Source organism: Lemur catta, chromosome 14 (genome assembly GCF_020740605.2).
Source record: "Lemur catta isolate mLemCat1 chromosome 14, mLemCat1.pri, whole genome shotgun sequence".
NCBI lineage: Eukaryota > Metazoa > Chordata > Mammalia > Primates > Lemuridae > Lemur > Lemur catta.
The window spans coordinates 13,871,088-13,888,970 of NC_059141.1; the positions used below are offsets into that span (position 1 = coordinate 13,871,088).

The 17,883-nt window shown below is 37.5% G+C and overlaps 1 long non-coding RNA gene across 3 annotated transcripts in view; it reads left to right on the forward strand.

Annotated features, from left to right (window-relative positions):
• Positions 1 to 866: 866 nt before the first annotated feature.
• The window catches only part of LOC123649878, a 38,040-nt gene continuing 21,023 nt past the window's right edge, over positions 867 to 17,883 (forward strand). The window contains exons 1-3 of one of the 3 annotated variants that reach the window (XR_006739172.1): positions 867 to 1,372; positions 2,751 to 2,854; positions 9,468 to 9,554. This is a non-coding gene — a long non-coding RNA (uncharacterized LOC123649878). Of the gene's footprint in view, positions 1,373 to 1,665; positions 2,855 to 9,158; positions 9,360 to 9,467; positions 9,555 to 17,883 lie in introns of those variants that run through there. The other 2 variants (XR_006739171.1, XR_006739170.1) reach the window with 2 other exon arrangements.

The window sequence follows — 17,883 nt, forward strand, 5'->3', positions numbered from 1 at the left end:
TGTATTTAGAAACTCACTGCCATACCCAAGGTCATCTAGATTTTGTCCTGTGATATCTTCTGTGAGTTTTAGTGTTTTGTGTTTTACACTTAGATCTATGATCCATTTTGAGTTACACCATCAGTGAACAAGTGGAATTTGAAATTCAAAACACAATACCATTTACATTAGCACCAAAAAAAAATGAAATACTTAAGTATAAACCTAACAAAATGTGTATAAGACCTTTATTAGAAAAACTACAAAACTGATGAAAGAAATCAAAGAACTAAATAGAAATATTCCATGTTCCTAGATAAGAAGACAATATTACTAAGATGTCAGTTCTTCTAAACCTGATTTATAGATTCAACACAATATTAATCAAAATCCCAACAACCTTTGTATAATTGTTTGATTTTCTGTATACACAGTCATGTCATCTGTGAACAGAGAGGTTTTATTTCTTGATTCCCAATCTGTATACCTTTTATTCCCTTTTCTTGTCTTGTTGCATTAACTAGGACTTCTAATGTTGAAAAGGAGTGGTAAGAGGGGATATCCTTGCCTTATTTGTAATATTAGTGGGAAAGCTTTTAGTTTCTCACCATTAAATAATGATGTTAGCTGTAGGGTTTTTGTCGATGTTCTTTATCAAGTTGAGGAAATGTTCCCCTCTATTCCTAGTTTACTGAAAGTTTTTATCATGAATGAGTATTGGATTTTGTAAAATGCATTTTCTGCATCTGTTGATAAGATAATGTGATTTTTCTTCAGCTTTTTGATATGGATTACATTAATTGATCTTCAAACCAGTTTTGTATACCTGGGATAAATCCCACTTGATTGTGGTATATAATTCTTTATTTACACATTGTTGGATTCAATGTACTAATATTTTGTTGAGAATTTTTCTATGTTCATGAGAGATATTGCTCTGTTTTCTTAAAATATCTTTATTACTTTTGATAATAGGGTGATGCTGGCCTCTTGGAATGAGTTAGGAAATAGTCCCTCTGTTTCTATCTTCTGAAAGAGATTGCAGAGAATTGGTATAATTTCTTGCTGAAATGTTTGGTAGAATTCACCAATGAACCCATCTAAGCCTGGTACATTCTGTTTTGGAAGGTTATCCCTTTTTAATTCAATTTCTTTAATAGATACGGGTCTATTCAGATTGTCTCCACGTATGCGAGTTTTGACAGGTGGTTATCCTTCAAATAATTGTCCCATTTCATTGAGGTTATCAAATTTCTTTTGGCTTTTAGGATTTATAGCTGTGACATTCATGCAATTTTATGGAATCTCAATGAAAATAATTCAACATTTGGCTTTGAAGATGATTCAGAGTGCCTATCACCTAATAAAGGATGCAGAAAAGTTGGCATGAATGGTGTTTATCTAAAGTATTTACCTAAGACCTCAGATAACTAAAAGTTTAAATTGAAGTTTTATTTTTTATAAAGTGATATTATATAATTTATTTATGGATATTGATCTCTCCAACATAGATTAAGTAGTTGATCCAAAGTGAAAATTTTGGGCCAATGCATGTTAAAAATGTTTTATGTGGTCTAAATTAAGAAAATAACTAGTCTAATGAGTGCAAGAATATATATGTATGTTTTTGTATTAACACTAGCAAGGAAATTGGGGATTTATTAATCAGCATTTTCATAGAAACATTCATAGAAAATTTTCAATAATGATTTGAGTCACCAGAAGGATAGTATTCTCCAAAAATTTTATTTCATGAGCTTGGATTTTAGTTTGTTGTAGAGGTAAGAGTTGTAGGGATCACATTTAGGAGAAGAAAAGCTTTGAGGGGCATAGTGGTAGTGTTTAACAGTGTGCTCAGTTGACTTCAATTACAAATTTAAAATATTTTAACTTGTTTTGGTTTGATATTTTAAACTTTTTGTAAGTTATTAATTAGGAGTTATAGTTAGAAAAACTTTATATAGTCTATAATTGTAGGTATTCTTAACATAAGGGAGATGGGCAAGTCATCTAAGGTCATTTTCATTTATTGAGTAATAGTTTTTCCTAGATTTGTCATTTTTCATTGGTAAAAAGATTTTTTTATGATTTTGAATGTTCTACTTTGAAAATCCAGGCATGTTAGTTTAAGAGCTGCCTCAGGCTTTTTATTATCCTATGAAAAAACATCTTTCTACACAAACATCACCATTTATGGCAGCTTGAAATGATTTTGTTTAGCCGCTATCACTGCAGAACACGCAAAACCTCATTTAGGGGCCATAGCAAATAGTTTTATAGATAAGTCACAGCCACAACCAAGCTTTTCTAGGTTCTGTTGAGAGCACTGTATGAAATTCTTAGTTCTAATACCTAACACTTTGGTAGATAAAAATTTTCAAGTTTAAAGTGAAATGAAAGAAAAAGAAATCTACCACTAACCCAAAATAGATGGATAGCAGCTTTCAATATCCTAAAAAATGTGTAGAAAAGGGGAAGTATAATCAAGGCAACACGGGGAGAAACGTTTTACTTTATATGTCCTCGAAACTTTTCAGAAAGCTTCTTCAAAATTTTATCTGACATTGAACATTGTATTACCAGGCGCAGTGACACTTGAAAGGCTGATTTCAAGTTCTTATTACTTTGATCTGATAGGGAAACCTTTCCCACCACTTAATGTCAGTGCCTTTTAAATCTATTAATAAATTATCACTCACTCTATATTTAATAATGTACCTAAATATGAAACTGCTTTTTAGGACAACTAATTTAAATTAATGCTTTGTTAGGTAAGTCATATTCCTGTGGATCAGATGCATCCAGAATTTCCTTATTTGGTCCTGCATGACCATGAATAACTAGACTAAGGAACCAAGAAGAGAATCATTTTCAGGTACTGATCTCCAAAATGATCTGTCTTGAAAGAGTATTGATATTAGCTTATAACTTATCTGATTGTTTTATTCCTATTCGTTCAGTTCATTTGGTATTGATCTTAGCAAGGTGCCAAGTGATTTGAAGTTAGCAAAAGCATAAGTTAATAGTTACGGATAATACAACAGTTTAGTTATGAGAATTACTTCTAATCTGAACACCTGGAAGTTTTTAACTTGGTAATTATTTTGATATGCTAATTCTGTTTTCTCTCTCCCTTTCCCTTAGTATCTACCCATTCCTGCCAAAAGTAGACATATTCTCTTTGTGTAGTAATGCATTCCCTCTATGATTTCACAATTCTATTTTTGATAAACCAGAAATAATTTATAAAACATTTGTAATGGAATATACCAAGTATACAGAACCAGGTATACCACAAAATTATTTTCGTAAACATTCATAGCTGGGCCAGAACCAAAGCGAGGCAGAGGAGGTGCCTCGGGTGCTCAGTTTGAAGAGGCACTCCTTTTTCAGGCTGACCCTGCATTTGAGGTGCCTGAGAGCAAGTACCTCCTTAGATTTTGCGCTAAGAAACCTCTCTTGTTTTACCCTAGTCTCAGCCCTGATTCATAGTATCTAATTATGTTCTTTTGCTGTTTGTATCAATAAAAATGATTTTATAAATATTGTTATAGCTTTGTTAGTATACATTGAAACATTGTTTTGATACATTAAACTGTCTGTTACTTAAGTTCAATTTCGTGTAGGAACAATTTAGAGAATAAATTTTTTGTGTGTCAAGATCTATCACTTTTAATTGTCACTAAAATCAGTCATTGAGCATTTGAATCCTTCCTCCAGGAACTTATATTCCATCAATTAACATCATTTATTGATTCACTGGTATGTGTGTACACCATTCTTAGTGTTGTGGGGAATTAAATAGAAGAATAATTCCATCTGGCAAGCATTTATGGAGTGATTTTCTCTATAGGTAAAGGGGATACAGAATGTGCTTTAAGGGATTTATGCATAAATAGTCTCAAACATCAGAGACTTAATATTAGGAGAGAAGACATGTCCCTAGGCATCATGTTGGTCAAGCTGGGATAAGGGGTATAATGCTAGACAAAGTGCCATGGGGGCATTTAAAAGGAGAAATTAATTCTGAAAAGGAGAGGTCCATAGAGGAGGTAACTTTTGACATGGGCCTTAAAATTTTAACAGATTTTTCATAGACTGGAGAGCAATCCAAGGGACAGCAAAGGCCTGGAAGTATGACAGCGCATATGTGTGGAAGGGGAGCTTTGAGTAACTGGTGGGTTGGCATGTGAGGCTCAGCCTAGAAAGGACAGATGGGGAAGTTGGCAAAGAGATTCAAAATCTATACTGAGGAGTTTGAAGGGTATTCTAAAGAAAATCGGGAGCTCTTGAAGATTTGGGGGCAGTCAAAGAAGTATAAATGATAAATAGAAGATAGATGAGTAGATAAAGATACATGTGATATAGATACATATTTACATAGACACATACATTAATAGCCCATACAGTATATGTATTGTAGCCTGACTGGACAACTTGTCCCAGTTTTGGACTTTAAGAAACACATTATCGTCATGGGATCTCTATGAGCTGTTGAAATTTAGGACGAGATCCTTGTCTTTGAGGAACTTAAGCTTTCCTTAGAGGGCTGGGTAAAAGGTAATATATGTAAAATACTTAGGAAATTAATTTGTCTGGTTTCATATCTTGAGAAAGGTGAGATTGGAGTAGATTGAAGTTATATGATCTCTTTGGTGAAATAGAATACACATGAAACTAATTTAGAAACAATAAGTAAACAATTCGTAGGTGATCAATTGGACTGGTCTTTAAACAGCTCCTTCAATTTAAATCAAAACTTGGTTTTATGTAAGTGCCACTCTTATGTTTTGGACTTAATTTTATGGGTTTAAGTCCTGATTGAACTATAGTAGATTAGGAATTTAAAAACACCTAAGAACATTATTTGCTTTGTCCCAAATATGATAGACCTTTTTTTCAAGGAAAAAAGTTTAGTAAAGTCTAATTGCATTATCTGTATAAACCCTTCTGTTATTCCAAAATGGGAAGCAAGAGCTTAAGATCATAAAATGGCATCAAAGCAGGCCTTTAATACACCATTAGATAATGTCATTAAACTGTTTTTTAAGTTTGTTTGAAAGAACTGTTATGGACTTCCTGTTGGGGCTTTGAGCTCTGATTACATATCACATAGGGTAAGCAGATAAAATTGCTAAGTGAGCTAAAGCAGCAGTATCTGGAAAGGGAATAAAGGCCAAATATCCCTGTTTTGCTGTATCAGCCAATTTTTTTAAATTGTCTTTCATCCATAGAGAATGCTGAACTCTGATCTTTAAAGTTTTTAAAAAGCTTTATTGAGATATAATTAACATACCATATAATTCATCCATTTAAAATGTACAATTCACTGGTTCATAGTATATTTACAGAGTTGTGCAACCATCACCATGATCAGTTTTAGAACATTTTTACCATTCAAAAAGGAACCCTGTACCTATTAGCAGTCACTCCCCAGTTCTCTTCTACCCCCTTTCCCTGACCCTAGGCAACAACTAATCTTTCTGTCTCTATAGATTCAACTATTCTGGACATTTCTTATAAACAGACTCATATAACATGTGGTTTTTTTGGGTTTTTTTTTTGAGACAGAGTCTCACTTTGTTGCCCGGGCTAGAGTGAGTGCCATGGCGTCAGCCTAGCTCACAGCAACCTCAAACTCCTGGGCTTAAGTGATCCTACTGCCTCAGCCTCCCAAGTAGCTGGGACTACAGGCATGCACCACCATGCCTGGCTAATTTTTTCTATATATATTTTTAGTTGTCCAGATAATTTTTATTTCTATTTTTAGTAGAGACGGGGTCTCGCTCAGGCTGGTCTCGAACTCCTGACCTCGAGCGATCCACCCGCCTCGGCCTCCCAGAGGGATAGGATTACAGGCGTGAGCCACCACACCTGGCCAATATGTGTTTTTTTATGATTGGCTTTTTTCATTTAGCATAATATTTTCAAGGTTCATCCATGTTGTAGCATGGATCAGTACTTCCTTCTTTTTCATGGCCAAATAACATTCTGTTGTTTGAAAATACTACATTTTGTTTATCTATTCATTTGTTGGAGTGGATATTTGGGTTGTTTCCACTTTTTGGCTATAAATATTGGTATGTAATTTTTCGTGTGGATATATATTTTTATTTCTCTTGGATATATACCTAGGAGTAGGATTGGTGGGTCACATGGTAACTGTGTTTAAACTTTTTGAGGAACTGCTAAATTGTTTTCCAAAATGCTGCACCACTTTACATTCCCACCAGCAATGCACAAGGGTTCCCATTTCTCTACATTCTCACCGGCATTTGTTATAGTTTTTTTTATTATAGCCATCTTGGTGAGTGTAAAGTGGTATCTCATTGTAGTTTAGATTTGCATTTCCCTAATGACTAATGATGTGGAGCATCTTTTCATTAATTCTGTTTTAAAAGAGAACTATGTACAGAAAACTCAATTAAATGGATGTTCTAAAATGTATTATTTAAACCTAAGCAAAATAGTCAGTTTTATAGACTTTGGCCTGGAATTGCTAGAAGATGATGATGTTCAATAATGACAAGCCTACAATTTGGGTCCAATGAGACTTACTTGAATTAATTAACAGGATAAAGTTAGGAAGCATAGCAGTATTCCAGGTGTCCTGAAGTGGTTGTATGCAGTGCAGGTAAGACACTGACTTCCTCAGATTGCAGAAGGGAAGCAAAATGAACTTCATAATTATAAGTTAGAATGGAAGACTTGAGATAGGAGGGGTTTTAAATGTCAGGGTAGAGACCAGCTGACCTTAAATAAGCAATGTCATTTATTAAAATGGTCCACAGTGTTGATGTGAATATATAAAATGTAAATCTTTATCCAATTTTTAAACTTTAAAATTGCAGCATACTCTTAAAGATCTTCTCTGAAAGTTGGATAATGAAGTAGATAACTTATTTGGGTCCCTTTTGGCCCTAAATCCTATAATATGTAATTCCTGGTTAAGATCAAGTTTTTTTTAAAAGACATACATAGTAAAAGCATAGTGTTTTAAACAAGCCAGCTACTCACATGTCATGAGAATAGATAGTCAGCCAAGAAACTTACCTTCTTGTTTCAATGCTGTTGACTTTTATATAAGAACTCTATTCTTATTCCAGGTTGTGTCCTAGTAATATATTCATATGTATTAAAATTTTTAACAAGTTTCTGACAACAGGTAAGATAAGTCAGGAGTCATTAGAAGTTCAGCACAAAGTTTTTTTGGTCACCATTGGAAATCCCTGGAGGAGAGAAAACAGATGGGTTTGTTTACATTATCCTTGCTGTGCCAAATAAGCAGTGGAGGAAAACATTAAATATCCTTTTGCTGCATATCTACTTCTGGGCTAGGCATAGTGCTTGATGTTATCGGTGCTAGCCTTCTCAGCTGTTTCACATTGAATAATAGAAGCTTGAAAATGTTTTCTGAAATATATAGTATAAAAAAGTATATACGATCCTCATCAGGTGACTTAGTTTATTCATTCAGGAAACATGTACTGAATGTTATTTATGTGTAAGACGCTGTGGGGGACAGAAGATAGGGACATGGATTCCTTAGAGAAATCCTCAGGAACAAAGTAGCATTGGAGGTGGGATTTTAAGCTTGAGTACAATTGAAATGCTCACAGGGGAGATAAAAGTTAAGAGTGGCAATTATATCTAGAATCAAAGATGGTTGTGAATAAAACCTTCCTCTCAAGGAAGAGGTGGCAAGAATCCATACATGGCAGAAATATTGAAGTGTTGACTGAAGTAATCCAGGCAATAAGGTGAGCAGTTCAAAAACAACCCAAAAGACAGAGATGCTGGCCTTTAAAGGGCTAGTGGAATATACAAGGAAGGGCACAAGCGATCATAATACGTTGTAGGGGAAGTAGAACGGTGTGGGCAGAGGTGATGTCAGAGCTGGGAGTTGAATGATGAGGAGGAGTATAGCCCTATTAAAGCCAGGCCACCTCCTCTCCCATCCTGGCATTCAGTCACCTTCAAAGGAACAATAATTTGACAAAGACATATTGAAAGCCATTTTAGTCTTTTCTGTAGCCTCACAAAAATGTCAAAAGGAGAATTTCATTTAAAAGGTATATTACAAGGTCAAAAGTTATTGTAAAAGAGAATTGTTAAGCTAAAATGTTACTGGAAATGCAATTAAATTGGTGGATAGATCATGCTTATTTTTTCCCTCTCCATCTCAAGATTCATGATAGTAAAGATATTAAAAAGGAATATGTTCACAAGGAAAAGAAGATAGTAGTGGAGAGAGACATCAATGGATGAGAGATTTCAACTAGGTTTTGGAAGACAGAACAAAAGTAAACTGGACAGAACAGATAATTTGATCAATGATGTGATGGAGAATCTGGGATGAATTTTTGTGCATATGTGTATATGATTATGTATGTGAAAAATAAAGGATATTATTGAGGCAAACTAAAAGCTGTACAGAAAAGGAAATGTAATCTATACTACTTGTTCTGTAATGAACAATATTTACATACTAATGATGATATAAATAGTAATAATCAAAACTAGTGATATAATGCTATTAAGAAATGGAGATGGGGCCGGGCGTGGTGGCTCACGCCTGTAATCCTAGCCCTCTGGGAGGCCGAGGCGGGTGGATCGCTCCAGGTCAGGAGTTCGAGACCAGCCTGAGCGAGACCCCGTCTCTACTAAAAATAGAAATAAATTATCTGGCCAACTAAAAATATATATAGAAAAAATTAGCCGGGCATGGTGGCTCATGCCTGTAGTCCCAGCTACTCGGGAGGCTGAGGCAGTAGGATCGCTTAAGCCCAGGAGTTTGAGGTTGCTGTGAGCTAGGCTGATGCCACGGCACTCACTCTAGCCCGGGCAACAAAGTGAGACTCTGTCTCAAAAAAAAAAAAAAAAAAAAAGAAATGGAGATGGGTTAGGTGTGAGAGAAAATTGTCTAATCAGTTCACTGCCAAAAACTCTCCCATGGCTTCCAGTTGCAATTAGAATAAAAATGAAATTCCTTATCGTGCATGGCTGCCCAGCACAGAAGCTGCATTTCAGGTTTCTCTTGCAGCTAAGTGTACGTCTGTGACTAAAGCCTGGCCAAAATGATGTGAGCAAAAGAGGTGGGAAATTGCTGAGTTGTGCCCTCATAGAGAAGAGTGTGCATGTGCTCTCCTCCTTTCTCCACCTTCCTGTTTGGAACATAGATGTGGTGGAGCCATCTGAGACCTTACGGAGGAGGGACTGGAGGAGCAAGAAGATAGAAGGAGCCCAGGTCCCTGGATGAAAACTTAAGCCATTGTTGCAGGGTCCCTATTACCCAGCACTTCTGCTAGATCTTCACATTGCACGCTCTTCTCATCATTCAGGGGCCAACTCAGATGTCACCTCAGATGAACCTACTGAAAGTCAGTCTTTTAAATTTCTGCCACCCTATTTTATTTTCTTGGTAGTATATAGCAATATATTAAATTGTTTTTATTTAGTTATTTGCTTTTCAATTGTCTTTCTCCTAGAATTTAAGTTTCTTGAATGCAACAGCCTTGTCTGTCTTACTCATTGCTGGATTCCTGATGCCTGGAACAGTGCCTGACACATAGTAGGTGAGCAATATACATTTGTTGAATGATTGACTATATTATACTGGGAAGTGAATGATGTGAAGTCAACAGATAAAATAGATAAAGCAATAAAAACTGGCATATACATATTGTTTGCAAGTACAGAGATAAATTAGGAGAAACAACAGCTAAAATATCCTCAGTTGCTTCTGGGGACCAGCACTTAAGTGGGGACAGATGCCACAGAGTACTATTGTTTTTTTTTTCTTTAAACCCTTTGATACTATTTGATTTTTTAATTTGTACATATATCACTTTGGAAAAGATCCATTTTGAAAATAAACAACTCAATTAAATACTATGTAGACATTTAAGTAATATGGTAGAAGAATATTTAATGACATGGAAGGACATCTACAATATGAAAATTAAAAGAGGAGGTTACATAACATATCAATATGTGGAGCAAGATCCCATTTTTATATGTGTATGAATCATGTATGCTTTAAACAGATGCTATGTTATAGTTAATGCATATAGCAAATTTCTAACTTTAGATATAACTGGATATTTATTAATAGAACCAGTGTTTCCTGATTAACAATGTTGAATGAATATTTAAAGACTTCAGGTTTGAAAGGACAACATGTCTTCCTTCCCAGGGCTCCTACAGGCTTTAGTCCAACCCTTCCTTTTAGCCATTTAATGATAAGTTCTACCCTTATCCTAAGAGCAGAGAGAAGCCATTGAGGTATGTTAGGTGGTGATGGTGTGGTAAGATTGCTTTTAGGCAGATTTCTGGAAATGATTTGGAAAAGCAAGCCTAGAATCAGAGAAATAATTAAGAAGCTATTAAGGATTAAGGCAATCAAGGCAAGAGAGAATGGATACCTAAAGTAGGAAAGCAGCAGTGGGGTTAGAGAGAAGGGGACTGTCTCAAGAACAACAGCACAGAAAGTTGGCAGGATTGGCGAGAGTAAGGAAGAGTCCAAGGTTATAAGATCCATGAGGGCAATGACCGTTTTGACCTTTACTACTATGTCCTGAGCCTCCCTAGCAGTTTATGGTTCATAAATAGTTGTGATGTAAAGAAGAGAAAAGGATGAAGGATGAGGCTTGGAAGTCTGGCTGGGTTGCCTTGGTGAATGACAGGTATTCATTAATCAGTGATGGGAGGGCCCACGCAGTGGCGGGAGACATATTCGGTATGTTGGGTTAGAGATGCCTGGTACTCATTCACGTGTGAAAGCAGCTGGTGAACTGTTGGATGTTCAGGTCTAGAAGAGCTCGGCTAGGGATAAGTTTGAGGCTCATCAAAATACAGATGGTACCTTCAGTCAGACAGGGAAGAATATTTCATTAGAAGAGTATATGGGGTGAGAGAAGATAGGACAGAACCTCCAAGGAACTGCCAAATTAAAGGGCAAGGGGTCTAGGGAGGAGAATGAAAAGGAGCCAGAGAGAAAGGAAGGAAAATCTGCTGTCAAAAAAGAAGGCAGGGTCAGCAGTGAGAAATGCTGCCATTACAGCATTAAGACCAGCTCTGAAAAACACCCATTGTGTTTAGAACAAATAAGTTGCCAGTGACTATGCTTGGGGAGTTTTGGAATACACAAGGACATTGGAGACTGGGAACCCTTTGTGTTAAGGAGACAGTGATCTACCACTCTTTTTCTCCTTTTTATTTTTTTCCTCTTTTTATTTTAGTGAGACTCTGAACTTGTACCTACCACTGGATTGTCACCTTCTTATCACAGTTCTGATGACTATTTTGGCAGCAGGGAGGTTTTTCCACATTTGTAATCGGTTTGCTATCAGTAAGCTGACAGAGGCTTGTTTGTGCTGGTTCAGAATGTGGCTCCACAATACCAGTCCTCCAAATACTTGGCCTTCCTGCTCCGTGATTACATCCACAGGTCACACATACCTTTTTCATCCTTCCTGGAATAAAGATACACGCACACGTGCGTCCACATACACACACACACACACACACACACACGCGCGCGCGCGCATACAGGCTCTCCCACACAAAATCCAGAAAAGGATAATAGGTTTTATAACATTACAAACTATGCTACCATCATATTCTTGATTATTCATTGATGTTTGGATTGTGTATTTTTCCAAACTTTCTTTACCAGGATATTCATACCACATAGTTATTTCCTGAATACAGTTTTTATTTCCTTCCACTATCTTCTTTCAAGACATTATTTCTCTTTTTTTATCACAACTCCAGAATGTTATTTTTTCTGGAGGAAAGATAATACTTTTCCTTTATAATTAACCAGCCCTGTTTCTTGCTTCTGCTTGAACAACGCGAAGTTTCTCTCTGTCATCTTTCCCATCTTGTATTTCATGATTTTTCCTTTTGTTGATAACTCCTGGAAGTGATAGACAATTTGACAAGTTACATAGGCATATTAAAAGCAAGATTGTTTTGTGCGGCGTGTACTATGTTCAAACAAAATGTTTTTAATTATATCCCACCTGTTTTGTCATCAAAACATTTATTCAGAAACCCTTTATTGAGCGCCATCCGGGTAGCAGGCATCATGTATGTACTGTGGATGTCAATATGGGCCTTAGCTCAGAGCCTGGTCCCCAGTAGCTATCAATTTGTCTGTGAATGAATGAGAAAGCTCAGGCAGCCACCTATACTGACAGGAGGTTTGGGGGGCAGAATGAGGTAAGACCCCACGCTTGGAAAGCCCTGGAGATAAAGCCATGCCAGCATTCCACAGGGAAGGTGGTCTCTGCCATAGCTGCCCAGACAGGGACAGATAAAGTGATGGATGGTGGGTCCTGAGGACGTTTTAAAGATGAGCCTGAGTGAGTAAAGCAGCCCCACTCCCCAAAATGGCCCTTTAGATGGCAAAACCCTTTTGGTTGGAAGGGCCACCAGCCAAAGGAGGAAGAGAATTTTGCCAGCTCCAATTAAACAAGGTGAAATTAGCCAAATGAGCTAGGCACATGTCTTAGTCCATTTGTGCTGCTATAATGAAGCAGCACATAAATTACCCAAGACTGGGTAATTTGTAAATAATAGAAGGCTGGGGAGTCCAAGATCAAGGCACCAGCAGGTTCAGTGTCTGATGAGGGCCCTGTCTTCGTTTCCAAGATGGTCCTTTAAATCCCATGTCCTCACATGGCAGAAGGGACAAAAAAACAAAAAGGGCTGAATCCTGTGTGAAGCCTCTTTCATGAGGACCTTGATCCCATTCACTAAGGAGGACCCCTCAAGACCTAATCACCTCCTGAAGGCCCCACCTCTTAATACTATTGTGTTGGAGATTAAGGTTCAACATGAATTTTGGAGGGGACACAAACGTTCAAACCATGTTTTTTGCATGTAAGCACCATTTGATGATGATCAGAGAGGGTTCAGGGGTTAGTTCTGCAAAAAGGCCACCAGTATTATCATCACACAGCTTGTAATGAAGACTCTTTGAAAAGAGATATTGTTTAGTCAGCCAATGTGGTAATGAAAGTTCTTGACTTAGTGTCCACAGACTATAATTTAGCCCTATTTCTGCCACTAATTTTGTGACCTTGTGCAACTTAGTTTACTTTCCTGGGTCTCAGTTTCCTCCACCAGAATGAGAGAACTGATTGATCCTGTCTCTCTAATTCTATGAGTCTGTCAGCTCGGTTGCTACTTTTTTCAGAGTGTTTCATGCTTTTCCAGGGCTTGGACATGATCATGTTGTTCAAGGTAATTATCACAATGGATGTATCCTATAATATTAAAATATGTCAGGTGAGAAAATGTTTTGAGCCAATTTATTTTGTATGTTTTATTATTTAATATTTATTTATCTAAATTTTTTTGTATATAAGCAGAAGAACTTCTTCCAGCTTAGGTTTGGGGCCTTGCAGGTAGAACAATGGAAGAATCAGTCCCTCATAGGGGCATTAACTGCAAATGGTTGCATTAACTGTTAAATGAGGCAACGAGCCAATAGCAACAGAGCAGCCCATCAGTACGTGCAGGAAAGAGTGAGTGAGCATAGCACGTCAGTTCTTCAGTATTCCCAGGATATAATGCACACAGGAGCAGAACAAATCCACGAATGCAGATTATTCATTTTGATAAACAACATGTTAATACAAATAACTGGTAAATCTTACATCAATTGCCAGGCAATGACTTATAGTTCAGAACTGCAGTTTCCAGATTTAATTCAGTGGCACAATACATGAACAGACTTGGGAATATCTATGGAACATCTCTGGTGATCCTTGTTGGATGATAATGCACCACAGTATCTGCCCCTCCCCTGCATGTAGAATAAATTGATGGTCCAAGAGGCATCATGGAAAGATTCTTGAAGGTTTGAGGTGGCTTTGGAGAAGATAGGAAGTTGAAACATGTAGAAGTTCAATGACTCTGAGTAAGAACTGCTCATTTCCTGCTCATAGGGGAGACCCTTTGCATGTCATTCCCTTCCATGGGATCCCTTCAGGGTTCCCTCTCTAGGCAAAGGACAGAGGGAAAATGGGTTAACTCCGTCTTCCGCAAGGCAATGCAGAGGTCCGATGCCTAGCGTGAGCACAGGGAACAAAGCTATTCTGCATTTGGAAAAAAAACGAGTTTTTTAAAGTGCTCCTTTCGCTCCCAGGATGATTCTCCCAGGACAGCAACTTCGACTGCAAGGAGATATGGGTACAAACACTGCCAGGACGCAAACCCCACTATTCATTCACCCATTTTTCAACTCCTTTCTTCCCTTTCCAACAGCTAAATGTTCAAAAGACAATGAGCATTTCCCCCTGTTTATCCCTCAAGGGGTCCATGCAGACATTTTTTCATCATTTCCTGGCTTGGTGAGAGAGGATGTTGTTAACCACCTGCCATCTCATGGCTCAGATTACAGTGTCAAGACTAGCAGGGCAGCTGGTTTGCTTCACTGATAAAACAAAGAAAGACCTTGCTGGTAAATAGCTTTGTCTGTGTTCGCAGCCTCTTAAATCAGTCTTGCTACCCTCACATCCCCCAACTGCTCCTTCAAAAGCTCTGCTCCTCTCCTAGGCTGTGAGTTACCCTGGGTACTAATCTTGATAACCAGCTCCCAGAGGTTTCCATTGTGGCAGCCTTTTCCTTAGCTCCTGTGTATGATGGCTTTGAACTTGGTGGGACTCTGTGCACTGCATTCTGTTTGCCTGTTCCTGTCGTGGGGTGGAGTGGCAGGGGGAGGAATGCTCCCTTACTGGGATTTGAGCAATGGTGTGCTGCTGAATTTCTGCACTATGTGACATTATGCCAGCAGATTCATCTTAAAAATAAGAAGGGTGATTTTATCCCAACCAATGCCAGGACTCTGGAGATAGTGGTTTCTTGGCCTTCTAAAGTTCTTAATCCCACCTCTAAATTCTGCCAGCAGTTAATACGTACCTAATCTATCTTCTTAAAAATAGATGCTTGGCAGACTTCACATCAGCCTCTGGAAAAGGAGGCTGGGTAACGACAGAAGAAAAGAATATTTGCCTAAAGGAACCAAAAGATGAGGAGGAGGAGGAGGAGGGAGAGGTAAGAGAAGAGGAAGAGAAGGAGGAGGAGAAGTCGGTTAGAGGTGGAATAAGACCATTTTTGGGAAACAAAGCATTTGCCTTTATCTCTTCCCAAGGCATCCAGAAATCACCCATTGTAGGACATTCAGTTTACTCACAGAAGGACTTTTAAACTTCTCATAGGTTTCTTTCTGAGTATAGACAGAAATTATCCCGGATGACAGCTTGGCAAGTGGGTGAGAATAGCTAAAGCAGCTCTTCATTCTAGGTTTCTCAGAGCATAATCTGTGAGCCTTTCTCAGAATTATTGAGGGCCCTACTTTAAGAAAAATTAAAGAAGACAAATTCCTGGGCCTTAATCAGTATCTCCAGGGATGGGGTCTGGGAATTTGTAATCTGCAGGGTTTTTTGCTTTTGTTTTTAAGAGAAAAAGCCCCCAGATGATTCTTGATGCCAACAAAAATTCAGGAACCATGGCTTTAATCCACAGGACTCACAACTCTTTTTTTCTCTCTGTAAAAGATAAAATTTAGCAGATTTTTTTTTTTTTTTTTAGCACTTGAATCATCAGGCAAGAAATGTGGGGGTTGCTTAGCTCCAAGCATCCTGAAATATTAAAGAAATATGTATGTACAAATATTGAAATAGAAAATTTTCTGCATTGCTATGCCATAGTCAGACATCATAAGAGATACTAGCATAGCGCGTTAGTGAAGAATAAAAATTATGAACCTCATCTGCTGGTAGTTTAAGAATATAAGTATGTATAAGTACAAAGATCACACACTTGAAACAAAGTTTGAATAAGGAAATATCTTTGTTAAGGATCTCTTAGCACATCATACCGCAGTGACTTTCGGGCACAAGCTGCCTTCTCTCCTCACTCTTACAGCCTTGGAGGGCACAAAGCTCATTATGCACAGTTTGAATATTGTGGGGCCAGGAAACGCAGCCGAATTTCAATGGTAATGAGGCAGAAAGACATTGGGATCTAGTGCCCAGCCAAGTGGCTGGCTTGTCCCCGTAATGGAAAACCCATGCTGCTGGGTTTTCCCTGCTGTGGGCTTAATGTGCAGGAGCTTCTAGAATATAATCATAAATGACCCACACAGGGAAGAGAAGTAAGGCTCATGGGGAGAAGACCACCCAGTTAACAGTGTAGTGAAAGACAAAACATCGAGTGCACCTGAAAACCTGGCATCTGAGAATAATACAAGGCAAAAGACAAACAACAACCACAAAGCCCCTGTGCTTTCCATTTTATATTCTGTAATGACCTGTCTGTTAAAATTCATCTTTCATGGATAGGAGTAGAATGAATAAATTCTCATATTTATTTAAACTGAAAGCAGACTAAATCTATCAAAAATAAATTGTTTTAAATAAACAATTGAGATGAAGAATTGAAAAATCAAAGAAGAAAACAATAATAGTTTATTTTTGGTGTCCAGAATTAAAGTTTTTTAGTGGTTAATAATCTACTTGGAGTGGATTAAATGAACATTCCATGAAGAAATGAATTGGATGGAAAACAATTCTCTGTTTGTTATTGGTAAAGGTTTGTGTTGGTAGGAAGTTTTCCATTATTACTCAATCCTGGTAGGTTTTGGCAAATACTGTTTACCTATTGACCTCATGCGTTTATTTTTGCTTTGCATTTTGGTTTTTCCAAAGAGGTGGCAGGTGAGAAAGATCCATATTTCTCAGGTAAAAAAGGCAAAGGTAGATAAAGGAAAAGCTGGTTAGGAAGAGGGAACAGCATGTGCAAACAGCTTGCTGTGGGAGAGAGCTCAGAGCATTTGAGGTTCTAAGTGGACATCAGTGTGGGTGGGGTGTGGGAGCTCAGGGGACAGTGATGATGCTGGCAGCAGTGCTATCATACAGGGCCTGGCTATGACAAGGAAATTGAGTTTATGCTAAGGGTGATGGAATGCTCTCAGAGCTCAGGAAGTGACCTGACCCACATGTTCAAGATATAAACTTGTTTCTCAAAATTTGCAATAAATATAGATCAAATTAGAGGAAAATATAATAGTTCATATTTTGTTATCTTGGTTTTTTTGCTTGGTCAAATATTTGTTACCACTAATCAATTGTGTAGATCTTGTATTATTTTGAAATAAATAGATTCTTAATGCAATTAAGTAAGTGATGATTGCATTACCACACTTTGGGCATAACTAAAAATGTAGCCAACAACTAGCACGGGACCCCAAGTCATAATAGATGCATGGTGATTGCGTATTGCTAACATTAATCATGCTTACTTTGGTCTGGGAAGGAGACACAGACGTACAGGTAATAGATATAAACCAACAATGGGGGTAAAACATTATCAAAAGGACACATGATGAGGAAATGTGATCACACAATGAATGGAAACAACAGAAAATGTTGTCATCAAACAGCTACTGAATTTCAGAGCTGTTAACTACATATTGTTTTTTGAGATACTCTCCCCCAAATTATTGACACTCAGAAACCTAAAGAAAGTTAAGTAAAAATGTTCCAATGAGACTAGACTCTAGTTTATCCAGTGTAAAAATGGTCTTTGACAGTAACACCAAGGGATGGGGTTTCAGTGCTATTCCATTTCCAAAGGATTAGAGATGTCCTTCAGACATTCCCAGTATCCTTGAATAAGCCATTTGGATGTACCATCAAGAACTTATTTAAAGATTTCTTACACTCATTTATGTTTTCAACCTGTACCTCCTGGTAGGATGAGGAATTCCTTAATTTTATAAGCATTCAGAAATTTATCTTAAATTTAGTCCTCTCAAATTACACTTTCAAAATATCACTACTGCTCTACTCTCAGTCTCTACTCCAACTGGGTGGCTCAGTGCCCTCTCTT